Source organism: Bombus pyrosoma, linkage group LG8 (assembly GCF_014825855.1).
Source record: "Bombus pyrosoma isolate SC7728 linkage group LG8, ASM1482585v1, whole genome shotgun sequence".
Classification (NCBI taxonomy): Eukaryota; Metazoa; Arthropoda; class Insecta; order Hymenoptera; family Apidae; genus Bombus; species Bombus pyrosoma.
Window position 1 is genome coordinate 772050 of NC_057777.1, and position 14899 is coordinate 786948.

General features: G+C 39.0%; 2 protein-coding genes across 3 annotated transcripts in view; one reads left to right on the plus strand and one right to left on the minus strand.

The window, feature by feature from the left end:
* The window catches only part of LOC122570409 (neutral ceramidase), a 139739-nt gene that overhangs the window by 65562 nt on the left and 59278 nt on the right, over positions 1-14899 (minus strand). The window lies entirely within an intron of this gene.
* Positions 13667-14899, plus strand: part of LOC122570406 (sushi, von Willebrand factor type A, EGF and pentraxin domain-containing protein 1) — a 52524-nt gene continuing 51291 nt past the window's right edge. The window contains exon 1 of one of the 2 annotated variants that reach the window (XM_043732673.1): positions 13667-13719. The gene's annotated coding sequence lies outside the window, so the exon portion shown is untranslated. Of the gene's footprint in view, positions 13720-13766; positions 14025-14899 lie in introns of those variants that run through there. The other variant, XM_043732672.1, reaches the window with a different exon arrangement.

Consider the following 14899-nt stretch of genomic DNA (forward strand, 5'->3'; position numbering starts at 1 on the left):
GAGGAAGTAGAAGAAAACCACAATAATCGGTTGGATGCTTAAAAACGACCCTCCACCCGTGTTCTCCTCTCCGCCACACGCGCCTAACCGTGAATCTCATATACCCGTATGAACATCAGGCATCGCATGCTTGAAAACAAACTCCCACAACGTAGAAATATATTAAAAGGAAGCTGTTCGCCCCGACATCGTTTAAAATCGTAGGTTAAAATGTACGTTTCAACCGATGCGTTTCAGCCATCGTTGGAGCTTGCAGCTCGAGGAATAACAGAGAGTACAGTGATCTCGGAATTGCATTACATGCTTCCTGAGCGTCGATTGCGCGCAAGAGAGGTAAAAAGAAGGGGGGAAAATAGAAGCGCGAACGAAAGGAGAACGAAGAATAAAAAGGAGAAGAACGAGACAAAAAATGGTCGAACTATATGAAGTCTATGGTGGTGTTTCGCGTTCCTGATGTTTGAAACACCGCTATTTTTCTATCTACGAGGAAATTAATTTTTCATATTTGCTCGAGCCAATGTGGGTTACGTTTAACTCGTCCACTCGCTAAATATTATAACAAATACAATATTCTCAATACTTTTTGTATTTTTACGTGTTATACGTATCTCTTTGCGATCCTGTGTCTTTAAAATTTTCGTAAACGCATAAATATTCGCAGTGTACCAACGAATGTCGAACGAGTAAAAATTAGAAGATTTTCTAATGTTAGTAAGTCGCCAGAACGATTTTATTGGCCGACTAATAATAAGTAGATCGTCGATTGTTCGTACTGTGAGTCAGCCATATTTGTGGTCAGGGAACGACGATCACCGCTTAGCTTTTCTTCCGATGGCGTTCATACCGATTATGTAATCAACGCGGCGCGTACTATGAGTACGTGTAATTTAGTTCCAAGAAGTACCGTTGACTCTGCTCGCTTCACCGCCTAAGGTGCTTCGTTTCCTTCTGCAACCGTGTTTAACCGGCGCGCGTCTCTTCGCTTCGAGATCTGACAGAAAGAATGTTGGATAGCCACGATGCAACAGGAACGCGTTCCAATGTCTTTTTTCCAAGAGTTTCCAAGGGAGTCTATTAACTCGAAGATAAATAATCGATGATCGATCGAAACGTGTCTGGTTTTATCGCCGCGACAGTTGTTGGTTATTCTTCATCGTCTGTCTGTTTCTTTCCTAACGCTGAAATTGTCTGCGATTAATGCACTTACTCGTAAAACACGTATCGAAGAGGTGGAAATGGCATAGTCGTATGAAAAAAATTAGCAAAAAAATTCTAGCTACGAAGGATGAGCAGTTTCGAAGGATCTCGAAAGAAGGATCCCAGAGAAATTATAGTAATACCAGTGGCGCAAGTTGATACGCGGAATACGGTTAATTGTACCGGGGAACGAGGAAATTGTTGCATTTTAATAACCCTCGTTCGCACGAAGCACTGGATCCTCGTAGAAAATGAAATCGCGTGTGTTCGTCACAAAAACCGCTTGCAAGGAATTAGCGAGGCAAGGAAGCTGTTGAGCAACGAGCCTGGCCGAAGGAAAGTTTCCTTTTCGAATAATTTAACTCGGACGTTAGTTGCTGGATCGTTGCTCGTTTACGAAGATTGGAAAAGCGATCTTCCAGTCTGTGATCTTTACGAATCAAAGATGGAGTAGAAGTTAAGAAGATTCTAGAATAGGCATAAATTAGGATCGCGCAAGTGATTTGGAAACTTGTTGAACTAATCTCAATTGAATAATTGTGAATAGATTAATTTAGACTTTATAAATATTTGGCTTCATTTTTCGTAAGAAATTGGCTCGAGCTTTTATTTGAAGTAAAGATGAAAAATAATAATTCAAAACGATACTTTTATCTTAAAAATAACATAGAGAAGCTAACTTTATTGGCTTTATTACAGTATATATTGAAACGGAGAAGAATTGAGAATCGAATAAAACAGAATGTCGCTTCTACCTCGATACAGGAATGCAAATAATTTACAAATTTCCATAAATTTGTTCAAAGACACCTACAAGCTATAAATTATGCTTCGGGTAGGCTTCCTCGGATAAAGACGTTCGCATAATTCGGTATGTTTGCATTCGGCGAAGATGACCAGCGTTACAAGATGCAACAACATTCACGGATGATTAATCGTACCTTACACGAGCATTTTTTATCAACAGGTACCTGCTTTCACTTGGAATCCACGATTAAGCCTGCGTGTCTTTCGTTGTAATGGAAAACTGAAGAACGCACCGATGACTCTTGCAATTTACAGAAATCGATTCCTAAGTATGTAATGGCGAAGTAGTTTCTTTACCTTTTTATTCCTCTACTGTTACTTTTATAATGGAAAACTGAGAAACACGCCGATGGTTTCTGCAATCTTCAAGGATTCTTATGAAAACAGTAATAAGAATGAAGCGCAGATACTATGGATATGGCGAAATAATTTCTCTGTGTCATAAGCTTCCCTAATATCTCAGCGAAAATTGGATTCGTACGCACAAACTATATGTATGTAAAATATCCAAAGTACGCTGCTACATGCAACATTTGTAATTAAATAAATAAATAAACCTCTGCTTAATATTCTTTAATTCTGTTCGTAAAGATGCATTTTGCATAAAAGTTCTTACACGATATACGGGAGCTTTCGCGAACGAAGGTAGATAAAATTGGGAAAATCGTTCTGGACTTTAGCCGATGATATACAGTGATTACAAAAAGTACTTGCATTTTCGTATTAATGAAACGTATTAATTAAATTTCGTATAAATTATTAATAAAAGCCTTATAAAAAGTAGCCTCGCTAGAAAATAACGCGTAATAAAATAATTTCTGCGATCAAATTTCAAATATATATATTTATTTGTCTCGATTTGATACGTTCCACATGATCGTGTGGATGGATAATCTTGCAACGACGAAACGATGGAAAACGGTGTCTGCGATCGACGAAAAATGCCGTCCACGTGAAAAGCTGGCTTACCTATATTCATCGAGCACGTGAAATCGTTGAAGACGCGTGAAGGCAGCGATGCTCGGCTGCGAGCAGTCAGGCACCGATACCGTTACACTTGGCAGCTTCCTGCCGCTCGGAATACGGCCTCCATCGGCCCTGTTTGTCTCTCTTCTGCATACTTATGCTCTACCTTTTTGGTATCGTCATTGTCACCTACTATCGGCGCGCACGCGCGCCTTCCATCTTATACCGTAATACAAACGATCGCGAACCGATGCGACCGCACGATCGAACCTGGAATTCTTCACTTTCGTATGCATATAAATACATAACCTAGATACCTTTGAATTCTTCTTTTTCGTATTGTTCTTTAACAGCAACATTGGTTCTTCTCTATTTCGGATTTCAATCGAATGAAATTAAATTTTTGTATCGGCTTGGCATTGCGTACGAATCCAGATATTTCCGACTTCTTTTCTTTTCGTGCTATTTTTCGGAGTAATGTCGGTCGCACAAGGTAATTAGATTTTTTTAGGAGAACGAAATAAATGGACGGTTATTATCATATTAACGTTACGTATGTTACAAAGAAATGTAAAAGCTATTAACATAACACGTTAGTACCAGTTTATGGATTTTGCTGAGTTTGACGATGCTTGGCGAAGTTTGAAGAACTGTTATGTGGTTTATCTGTCGATAAAATTATAATCGATGTTTTCTTCTTAATAATTACAGCAATTAAAGGATACGTTCGTTGCACGTAGGTTTTACGATTCGAAGGAACCTTGATAAAGCAACTTTGATAATTGATAGTTTTATGAACTTTTAGCTTGAACGGCTTTTGTCTGCTATACTGTTATAACGATCTCTTAGATTTAGGTAGATAAGCAAGCGAAGGTGCAATTAGTACTCGCAGAAATTATATTTTTCAATGATCACGGAACGATTTGTTAACGAAGTCTACATAATTATATCTTAATTAATTGTGTGACTGTGTAGGTTTTATCGCGAAAGTTTCTTGAACTTTGATAAATGAATTCTCCCGTTAATAAGGCAGGCAAATCATACAACTATGATGATATATGTATAAAACAGTAACGAATCTAACGGGTGTTGGGAAAGTAATAGTCATAGTTGTTGTCATAGTACAACGGTTTAAAGGAATATAATCACGCAGTATAGTCTATAATAGCGCATATCGAGGGAAATTTCACGCGTTAAAAATAGCATTGCGACTTTTGAAAAATTAAAGATTAGCTTCGTTCCTCGAAAAATATTCCAACGCAAAAAATTACCTTGATCGTTGAGAATAGTAAAACGTTTGCATGTTTCATTAGACTGATGATGAAAAAAATATTCCACACGCTATTGATGGTGTAAATCCAATAATCGCAGCAAAGTACATTTTATTAAACGATTACCCTTCCAAATTTATAAATCCATCCTTGAAACGTTATCTATGCATATAATACTTCTTCGTATAGAAACGACGTTAAAAAAAAACAAGGTCAGCGTGTAAAGAAGACTTCAGTGCCATTAGAAACAACAAAGGCGGCTCTCCAGTCGAATTAGGAGAAAATATGATAATCGTCTAGTCGTTTGCACAAAGCAAATCTTAGAAATCCGATAACTTTACACGCAATGCATGACCGCTTACCATGCACTGTTATTAAAAGCTGAAACTTCATTATGTACGCACGGCGGTTCACGCTGCACGCTTAAATCGGAATTTCCCTTCCGCCATAAGGTTACCACCATTCCGTTCCAATTGCAATCGATTCGTAACCGATCGAAGGCACACTTTTCGCGAAAAGTAAAAACCACGCATTCCAAGCTAGTCTACGCGAGTTAGCTTTCAAATTACAACGATTATCCGCGTCTTTTGAAAGCGGTCAACAGGCTGACGTCATTCCGTATGCTTCCTTCGTTCCTGCGTGGCGGATGTGTGATTCGTCGATCGTTAGTTTTCTTCGTTTGGTAAGTCTGGTCTTAGTCCTGTGTCGGCAATTAATAGAAATTGCAAGGAAGCAAAACACCCATCCAATACGATGCTAATAGAATTCTAATTTCCTAATAAAATTTCGATCGAAACGAAGAATGCTTCTCCTTCGATCGTTCTCAAACCCGTCACAACCGTCCTTCCACCAGACAAAATTCTCAGCCTTGCAAAAATTCTACTCACACTCCACTTAGCTCGACTCAATCCCATTTTTCTAACAGAACTTCGACCTTTTATCCCTTTTACCAATGCAAATCCTTCATCTGCCCAAGAAATTTTATTCAAACTCAACTTAATCCAATGTAATTCCTCGATGATATACGAAACCTCCAAAAAATTCGGACAGCCCGAAGCACAAAGCTATCCTGTTCTCTCGATAGAGTCACTCACGAATTCGTGGCGACACGTCACCTCATGGTCAAGCGACACGATTAGGCAGTTTTGGCAGGACGTCGACCCGGTGCGAGAAACCGTTCGAAACGCGTTGTCCGGCTGGCGTGTACAGGTGTATTGCACGTATACGTGTCGTAGTGTAACGCGCGTTGGCTGATCGCATGCCACGAACTCGTATGAGAGAGCAAGGCTTCAACAGCTGTCTCTTCCCTCGTCTCGCCTTCAGTCCGTGTCCTACAAAACTCCTGGCAAATTAACGTCAGGGCATTTACGACGACCTCTTTATTCTCTCGTACATGCTGGCGCATGTGCGCCTCGTTCCACCATGGAATGCCGAACTATAACAGAAATCAGCCGCGGAAGACTTCCTCTATTTCAGTGAAACCATGGAAATTATTTAGCCAGACTTTTTTTTAACGTCTGTTCGATCTGGTTTGAGCGAGTTTGATGGCGTTGAGAGACGTTTAAGACGTTAAACTCTTGCGGAGTTTGTTCGCCGATAGAGTCGAGATTGCTCTATTTGCTTATCGGGGGAATTAGAAGCTACGTTATTCGTATTTTATTTGTTAATTAGATGCTCCCTCCAACTTCTATAATTACGAAAGACAAGCTATCCGAAAGTAGTACGAATTTTCATTTCATTATCGCAATATCCATATAGCGGAGAATTTTAGAAACTCCGGTAGAGGATCCTTCAATAAAAATAAGTAGAACCCAGGAGATAGAGTAGCTTTAATAATCAACGCTTTTCAGTTTCTTTTTTTAATTTTAAACGTACATACATTTTTGTAATTAGACCGCGAATCTTCGTGTATCTATGGAAAGTTTAAATATACAAAAAGCATACTAATTTTATTACGTATAGAATGTATGTGAAAGTATTTAAAATATTCAAAGTAAATGACTCGTTACAATATTTATCAGAGACGAAACAAATCTCTATCCCGAGTACCATTCTCTAATTACGTTCGTCGTAAGAACCTGAATTTGCATAAACACCCATAATCTAATTATAATGATATCTTGCACTCATAGTTAACTGGATAACCAGGCAAAGTGGCAATTAACATATATACAGAAGACGCATCTTCTAACGTTCACGGAACAATTTATTAAGGAGGGATAATTATTAGTAGCTTGATGAATTAAACATTTACCTTCATAAGTAATTTTCTTTATAAAAATCTCTCAAAACCTGATAAATCCTGACAAACGATCGTGCAGATTCTACTAATACGAGTTGATCGAGAGAGAATTTATTAAAGGAATGCATTTGGTGATAAATTTCTTCTGCACTCGTTAATCTATACCATGAATTCGCTAATGTCTACTCTCGAACCTGGTTTTTACTATAATTTTCCAGAGTTAGGTAGATTCACGATTATTATGCGTAGAAAGAGTCGCGTTCTCCGGACATTAGAAGAAGACTCATCGGCGGAATTCTTTCAGCTAAAGCTCTCCGCTGCTCCAGATCGTTTGCTGTACGAGATCGTTGATGATTATACTTAAATGGTTTCTTTTTGGCTACGATCTCTCTAATTTTGATCGATTAACCATTTTTGCTGTACCGAACAGATGGAAAAGGTGCTAATTTCTGGTCATTAGGAGAAATTCCGACGAGATCCACAATAGGCTCATTGATTCGCTCGAGTTCATTGATAATTACACTTTGGCGAGACTTATATCGTAGAAGAAGAATTAATGGAGGAGGGATGCAAGAAACTTATTTTTGATATTTCTTATTCTATTTCCTATCGCTTATTTTTATTTTCAATGTTCCTTACTTCGTATTCCTGCTCTTAATACTTTTCATCATAAATTTCTACTTTCGATACTTGCGCAAGTTGCTATTTCTATATTAAACGTTTCCGCGTATAATATTTCCCCCCATAAGCAATATTCAATTATGCGGACGATTAATTTTCACTCACACCCAGCCTAGCCACGCATTCACGTGCCAGTGACTCGACGATCCTCTATTTAAATTTAAAGAAGCCATCAAAAGGCAATTCCAAGGCGATTTCGTTGCTTCCAGATGGCACACGGTCATTTCGAAAAGTCTGAGGCGAATCTAAGGAATTTAATAACGGTGGTGAACCCGGACAAATCGCTAAACGGAATCTCGTCTCAAGATCATCTCGGTCGCGACTCGGCAACACGAAGGAAGTGGACCAAACAGACGTCATCGTGGCCACGAGGGCCGTCGTGGCATTTCCGCGAAACGGTGTTTTCTGCGAACTACTTACACGTGATATTTAAACAGAAACTTTAGTATCGTCTGTATCGCCAGCTTTCGTAAGCCACGATATTTCCAACGTAATCTCGAGGACGTATCGGTCTTTCGACATCGCTGCGCCAATGATTAATACGAATCATCTCCTCGAAAGATGATTTGTCGTAAAAAGAAGTCGGAATTTTAAAGCAGGCTATTTAAATGCTAATTTGAAAACGAGTCTAAACATAATCGGCATTCTATGAAAAGGAAAATCGCGATACCTCGCTGGTCGTTCGATGAACGAATTTCATTCAACGAATTCGAAGTTTGGCTCTCGTTTCGTCGGGTTTATATTCCTCTTGATTCTAAATTATATATAATTATATATTATATAATTGTAAAATATTAAATCAGCGAATAAATTACGATTATAATGTTCGTTTCACCGACGACGCTTTACTGGGAATATCTTAATTTTCTGGCGCATTGGCAATTTTATATGTAATTTTGTTCTATCAATTTACATTATCGAATTCTTGTTTCGTAATTTTCACTCAGATTCTATATTTCTATACATTATATGATATTAACTCGAACGAAATGTGACCGAATCATTATAATTTCTCGTTTCAATTTCGCTCGAACACGTTTTTAAAAATATTTGAAATCTTTTTCGCGTACTGACACGAGAGCAATGTGGAGCATTAACCAGAGTTTGATTTAGCCGCGTATCACGATCGAAGAAGCGCCTTGGACAGGTCAATGTCCCGAAAAATTACTGATTGCGACTAGTTAAGACTTCTGGCCGCGCCTAATACATACATATATCGCGAGGCGCGGCGATGAATTATTAATGCTTCGTAATGAAAGACAATTACCAAGAAGAAAAGCTTGCGCTGCGAATAGACGAGACAGACGATGTTCGTCAAGGAGGCGTAAAAACTTTTTCCTCGTCCGAAGGCGCGTTAAGTGATCTTACCACGCAGTCGTCTTTTGATCGACCATCGAGGCTAAAAAGGCTAGTCTTCGATCGTTGTCGGACACCGACGAAAGAAACCAACTATTATGACGTTTTTCTGCACTCGAGACGATTAGAGACGGACTCGATATATTTCTACGAAACTGTGACGTGCGTCGAAATTGAAATTTTACAAGTGTACAGCCTTTACGTATATTTGACGTAGAAAATACTTTGCAATATCGATTTCATCTTCCAATTAGTAATTTTCTACCGTTTGTGTCTTGCTGAATAGAACGATGCCAAAATTCGTGTATAAATAAAACTTGGGAACTTTTTCAATCTGTGAATTACTATCCGTTGATTTTAATCATTTCATTTCATCTATTTGAAACCGTTTTAAGAGTTTCACAACAAAAGTTCAGCGCTAGATATATTTCACGTCAACTGCTATTTATGAAAACCATGGCAGAAACGGAATTAAGAAATGTGTTAATTTCGATGAAGGAGTAGATCGTTCTGATCGTAGATTCTGAAGAAATGAAAAAAAAAAAAAAAGGAAATTTCGGCAAAGATGATTCGTAACATAGTCGGCTCAAATTACGTGACCTTTTCAAGTCTGGTATTATATTTGCCATTTATTTAAACGAAGATATTTCAGCATTTCGATACATCGTAATGTAGCGATGTCGGAGGTAAATCCATTTTCTAGCGACTTTCCATTCTGTGGACGGAAAATCGAATTAGCGACGATTATTCACACGAAATCGATTGAGAACGATAAACCGTGGGTAACGCTTTCGAAGAAGCGAATTATTGGATAATGTCTGTCGAAATTCGTAATTCATTGGAATTGCTTCGTGTCTCGTGGCGAAACAAGGCTCGATGATTTAGAAAGTGTAACGAGATTCGTCTGGACAGAAATCGCCGAGAAGGTAAACAGCTTTTTCCAATTACCATAAGCATTCTGCAGCTGCAATTTCTCGGGCAGTTTTTACTTTGAAAAATTCTATTCTGTCGGCTATCGAGCATTCTAATCGCTTTGAATGCCTATTTCACGTTGTCATAAATAGAATCTCGAACAGTGTGACAGGGAAATTTGTTATTTTTTATATGTACCTGGTCGATACGATCTTTGGCGTTACAGTTCTATTTTTTAAATGTGAAATTTGCATTTTTTCTTTCGCTTTTCAAAGCCGCTTCTTTCAAAGGATACCACGTCTTCTATGGCTATCGAAGATACAATTGGAGAAAGTCGATGAATCAATAGGAAACGTAGCGTAAAGGAGAGAAGAATGCAATGCAATTAAACAATCAACTACTTACTACGATAATCTTGTAAAAAAAAAAAAAAGATTAGAAAATGTAAATAACAAGTCAGAGTAAAAACGTGCTGGAATAAATCGAGGATGAATTCAAACAAAAAGAAGCAAATCATCGGAATAAATAGAAAAGTAAATAAAATACATCGAACAAATTTTTCTACCATATCATTTTTATCTCTTTTATCGTACCACGTTAAAACGCAACAAGGAAAATGCAAAGAAACATAACAAATATTTTTCCATCAAAAATCTCACAGGCTTTCAAGTAACAAAAGAAAACGAAAGAAAACGATAGAACAGGAAACGATGTTTCATCGAGGCGACTGAAACGAATCTAAACTTTGGAAGAAAGAGAACTAAGAAAACGAGTAAATAGAAAATACTGTTCGGTCGAAACTACTGGCTTTGATCCAACTAATTTAAGCTTGAGGGAAAAAAGATAAAAAAATCTACGAGTAAACAGAAAATATTTTTCCGTCAAAATAGATAAACTAACGCGATTAATCTCTTTCGCGTAGAATCACCTCGTTGCCGATTATACCGCGACACTCTGTATTTCGATGATCTCGAGGAACTGCCTGTCTCCTCGTCCACTCGGTGCCGGATGTCTTCGAGATGACGCCCGAGTCTCGAAGAATGGCAGAACACATGAGTCACGGGTTTTTATTTAAATCTACCGCGAGATGACGCGATGAACGTTCGACTGGACGTCCTAGCCGACAATCAAGGTTCCGTTCATGAATCGTTACGATGAATTCTCCTTGAATATACGTAATCCTAGGTCGTGAATAGCCAGGAAATCGTTTAGAGTGGCTGTTCGAATAATTCGTAGCGAGTATATCGGAATGCGTGGGCTAGAGAAGAAAAGAATGATTTACAAGGCTCCTTGTGTTTCTTTTGCTCGTTGACCAGTTCGGATTCGCAGCTGCGCTGTTCATGTCGTTGGAAGAAAGTTGGGAAAGTGCGTAATCGACGCACGTTCGAGAGCCTTTGGTGGTCGAACGAGAGCACCGGTGCGAGACCAGCCAGGTTTTTAGCGTACAGCGTGCACAGGCTTCTGGGGAAATGAAAATCTTGCCGTACCACCGTTGTGTACGTGTTTTTTCTCGGCTGCTATCGATCGTATTATTAGCTTCTTGTTTGTTTTGTTTGCTTTGTTTTTATTAACAAATTTTTAGTCGTCTTTTACTACCGACCTTGGAACAACTTGCACTAGTTACATCTAAACTTTCGTTGGTCCGTAATTGTGAAAAATCAGGATAAATCTACCTAGGGAATTTAGGTTTGAAGATCAGAGTCAAAGTACGTACACGCGTAACGTGGTACCTATAAGTACCCATACAAAGTACACATTTTCTCTTCAAAATATACGAAATATTCAAACACTCGTATATAAAGCGTCTCATAACTTTGCCCCATATCATCCCATATTATGGCTTAATCCCCATAAGGTTTCTCTGTTTTCCAATAATCTCGTGATCCCAGATGAGAACTGGGATCCGCGAAAGGCGAAGAACCGTGACATCAGTCGGCCAATTTGCTTCGCCGGATTTTTCTGGCTTGCTAGGCAGCCTAAGAACGATGGTTCCGTTTTATTTATAAACGGCAGGACACGGTGATTCGCGTGCGTGCAACGAGCTGCCGGGTTGAACGCCTCCGGAGTGCAACAGACCCGATAAAACAGTAACGGAGCTCCTCTATCGCGTTCGCCGTTCTGTCGCGAAATTGTCCGACATGTTCGACTTTCCGAACCCAGTATCCGCATCCAGTAATCGACTGGCACAGTGGAGTTAATTGAAACTTGAAAATGATCGCGCTCCGGTCGCGGACGACTGACCACGCGAGCGCGCCATAATACATTTCTCTTACGTAATACAATGCTTGGGAAAAAAGTGTTACATTCGTTGCAATTGGTTCACGTGGCTGTGAGAGATCGTTTGAGACGCGCAGAATGAAATCAGATCTTTTTATATCGTTTATTTATAAAGATACCTGTATTTTTGTAATTAGTACACGTTAAAAACGTAAAGCGTATTTTTTACATAATTTCAACGCAGTATTTTTATTGGAATTTGATAGTGGTTTATTTGATTCGTTATTGTCACAGCTGGAATTTTTATTTAGTAGAGTTTGATAGAACAGACTGGTTTATTTAGAAAATTCTTTCCTTCATTTCTTGTTTTTGGAAAAGCTTTATCGAAATTTCTATCGTGATTGAATTTGTGCGGGATTTTGCGTTGTTATTTCTCAAAACTTATTCTCTTCTTATTAGCATAAATATTCGCGTTTTGCGACTTTTTAGTTGTAGGAAAAGAAACAAATTAATCGATTAATATGCGCTTTTTGCTACGTGGAGAATTTAAACTGGAATTAATTCAACGTTCGACGTTTAATTTTATTGCGGATATCACTTTGAGCTTAAAATAAACCTGCACGAAGTCATTTGAGCATTATTATACAACAGAGCAGCAAACGATTCTCCTCGAATACAATTGCGTTATATTTGCTAGACCAGTTCGTTACGTTATTTGATCGTTTGGTCTTCTGAAAACGAACCAGTTAAATATAAAAATCTTACTCGAAATTGTATTTTTAATCCAATTGCGATATTTATTTTTCAGAATATTTTGTAAAAGAATCCTTTCTTTCTGCTTCCTCGATTTAGGAAGAAACCTCGATTACCAACTTCTCCAAAAATAACGATCCAGTAACAATTCCGCAAATAACCCTCCTCATAACCAATCCCTTTTCCTGATTCAACCAGTTTACCTCGATCTCAATTAAGTCGGTCGATCCACGCCATAATCCTTCCATACCGTTTCGCATATTCGTCCGCCTAAAATACAACGGTAACAATCTAACTGGGACAACGCGCGACCTTACCAGAGAAAGGGTTAAATACCTACGTTGAATTCTTAGTTGAAATCCACGTGTACAACCACGGTCAAATCGTTGGACACTTAATGGAGTTACCGGTAGAACGAACTCTCGCGTTATAGCCACGAAATCAATTCTGAAAATTAAGTTATCGCGATCTTAATGATGTTTCGCCAATCACTCCTGCAAATATACTATTTTCTGTCATACCAGTGATATCAAGCGACATATTTTCGTTGCTACTTTATTCCATTCCACGGAGAGAATCATATTTTTTACGTGTAATATCGTAATGCAAATTAATTCGTAGAAGCCTGTACAAGTATTTTCTAATCTTTATACTTCTTGCTATATTTTCTTACAAATTTGGCGCTAGTCGTTGCTCACTCAGTGGTCAGTGGTCATAAAGGAAACTTGTTAAAAACGTTACTAAAGCGAATAAGACAATTCGGTTTTCTCCAAACGACACTCGGATATTTAAAAAATTATCCTAGTACAAGATTCAGCAAAGACTTATTTTTACAAAAATACCCTCTCTTTGTAAAGGCGTAATAAAACTTCTCGAAGACCACGAAACACGTAGCAATTTGTGCAGAGGAGTGTACTTACGTATTCCTATACATCGTTTATCGAGCGTTAAAAAATCGGCTGCCCGTTATGCAATTAGTCCTGGCGGATGCTACGTGTATATATCGCGATCTCGGTATTTCAAGTGACCGGCTAGGTATCCTGTTAGGCCAGAAATTAATCGGTCGGGTTAAAGTTGCACACGAGCCGCTCGCCTCCGGCTATTTATGACGTCGTTCGTGACTACGTGCAACGACGATCGCGATTCTACCACGAAACCGTATCACGGAAATGATGTGTCCGCAGTTTTCACTCTGTCACGATCGCCGACTGTATCGAATATCAGGTGCGTGGTACGAGGGAAACATAAACAGTGCAGCAAGTACAATGAAACTCCAAATTGGAGCACCAAGCAGCGACACAGTAGATTCGGTGATACGTAAGTTCATGCGGTGATCGGTAATGTTGCATCACTTTCTTGACAGAAACGAAATACACGTTACAAATTATAAGATACGAATCGTTGACGTTGGAATGCGAATAGGAGACGCGAATTATAAAGTAGCTGCTTATGTATAAACGTGGACGGAGAATGTCAATAACGCGACCACGCGTCGGAGTCACTGAACCACCTTTCTTATGCGAGCGTCGATGTCTCCAACCAAGGAACCAAATGATTTTTCGACGCTATCGAATATAGAATAGGTCGTTGATCGTCGATAGAGTTTGATGGTTTGCACCGTGGTAAGTCATATTTTGTGAACGAGCGAGCTCGTGTACCTACCGAATAAGAGAATAGCGTTTTGTTAATGAGACACGAAGTTTGTATCTCGTCAGATGTCTCATACCCGTGTCTTATTACGTTATATAGCAACTTTATGGAAGCGAGGGGAGAAAATGTTACGAAGAAAACGCGTCAACGAACAAGATGCAACGTGAATAAGAAAGTGCATCTGAGTGCAAGAGTGGGAATAATAAATATGGAAGACCAATGAAAAAACTATCGGGAAAACAATTTTTTACGATCTTCCATACTGGTCGCATCTACTAGCCACTCGTTGAAACTTTTGCACGACCGTTTCCACAGATGTAGTTGCTGTGGTTTGCGAGGTGCAGTTTCTTCTTCTCTGATTTCTTTTCTAATTGGAACGATAGAATTTCTTGTTGCACGAACTGATTCCTCGTACGCTCGAAACTCGAAACGCACGGGAACCGATCAGAGAGTTGACAATTTTATTGGCAATTGCAAACTATCCTCGACGTAGACCTTCTCCGATATCCTCGAATTATTATTCCTAGATCGTTTTTCTTCTACGAAAAGATCCACCATACAGGCTGCTTCTGGCAACTGGTATTACAATTGCGTTGCCAGCAAAGTTAGAAAAAAATGATAGAAGAAAATGTTGCACCGCCTAACACGCTCTATCGTTATGCCGTACAACTTTTTCATAGGTGCAGCGGTGCAAAGTGCAACCGCGCTGTGCAATTGTTTTTGCGTAAACCGATCATTTCCCGTATACTAGAAACGCATGGAAACAGATCTGAGACTCAACCCTGTGCAATTCTATCGTCGATAAACAAACAAGGAGCTGAGTCTCGCTCGGCCTTCTCCGTTGACG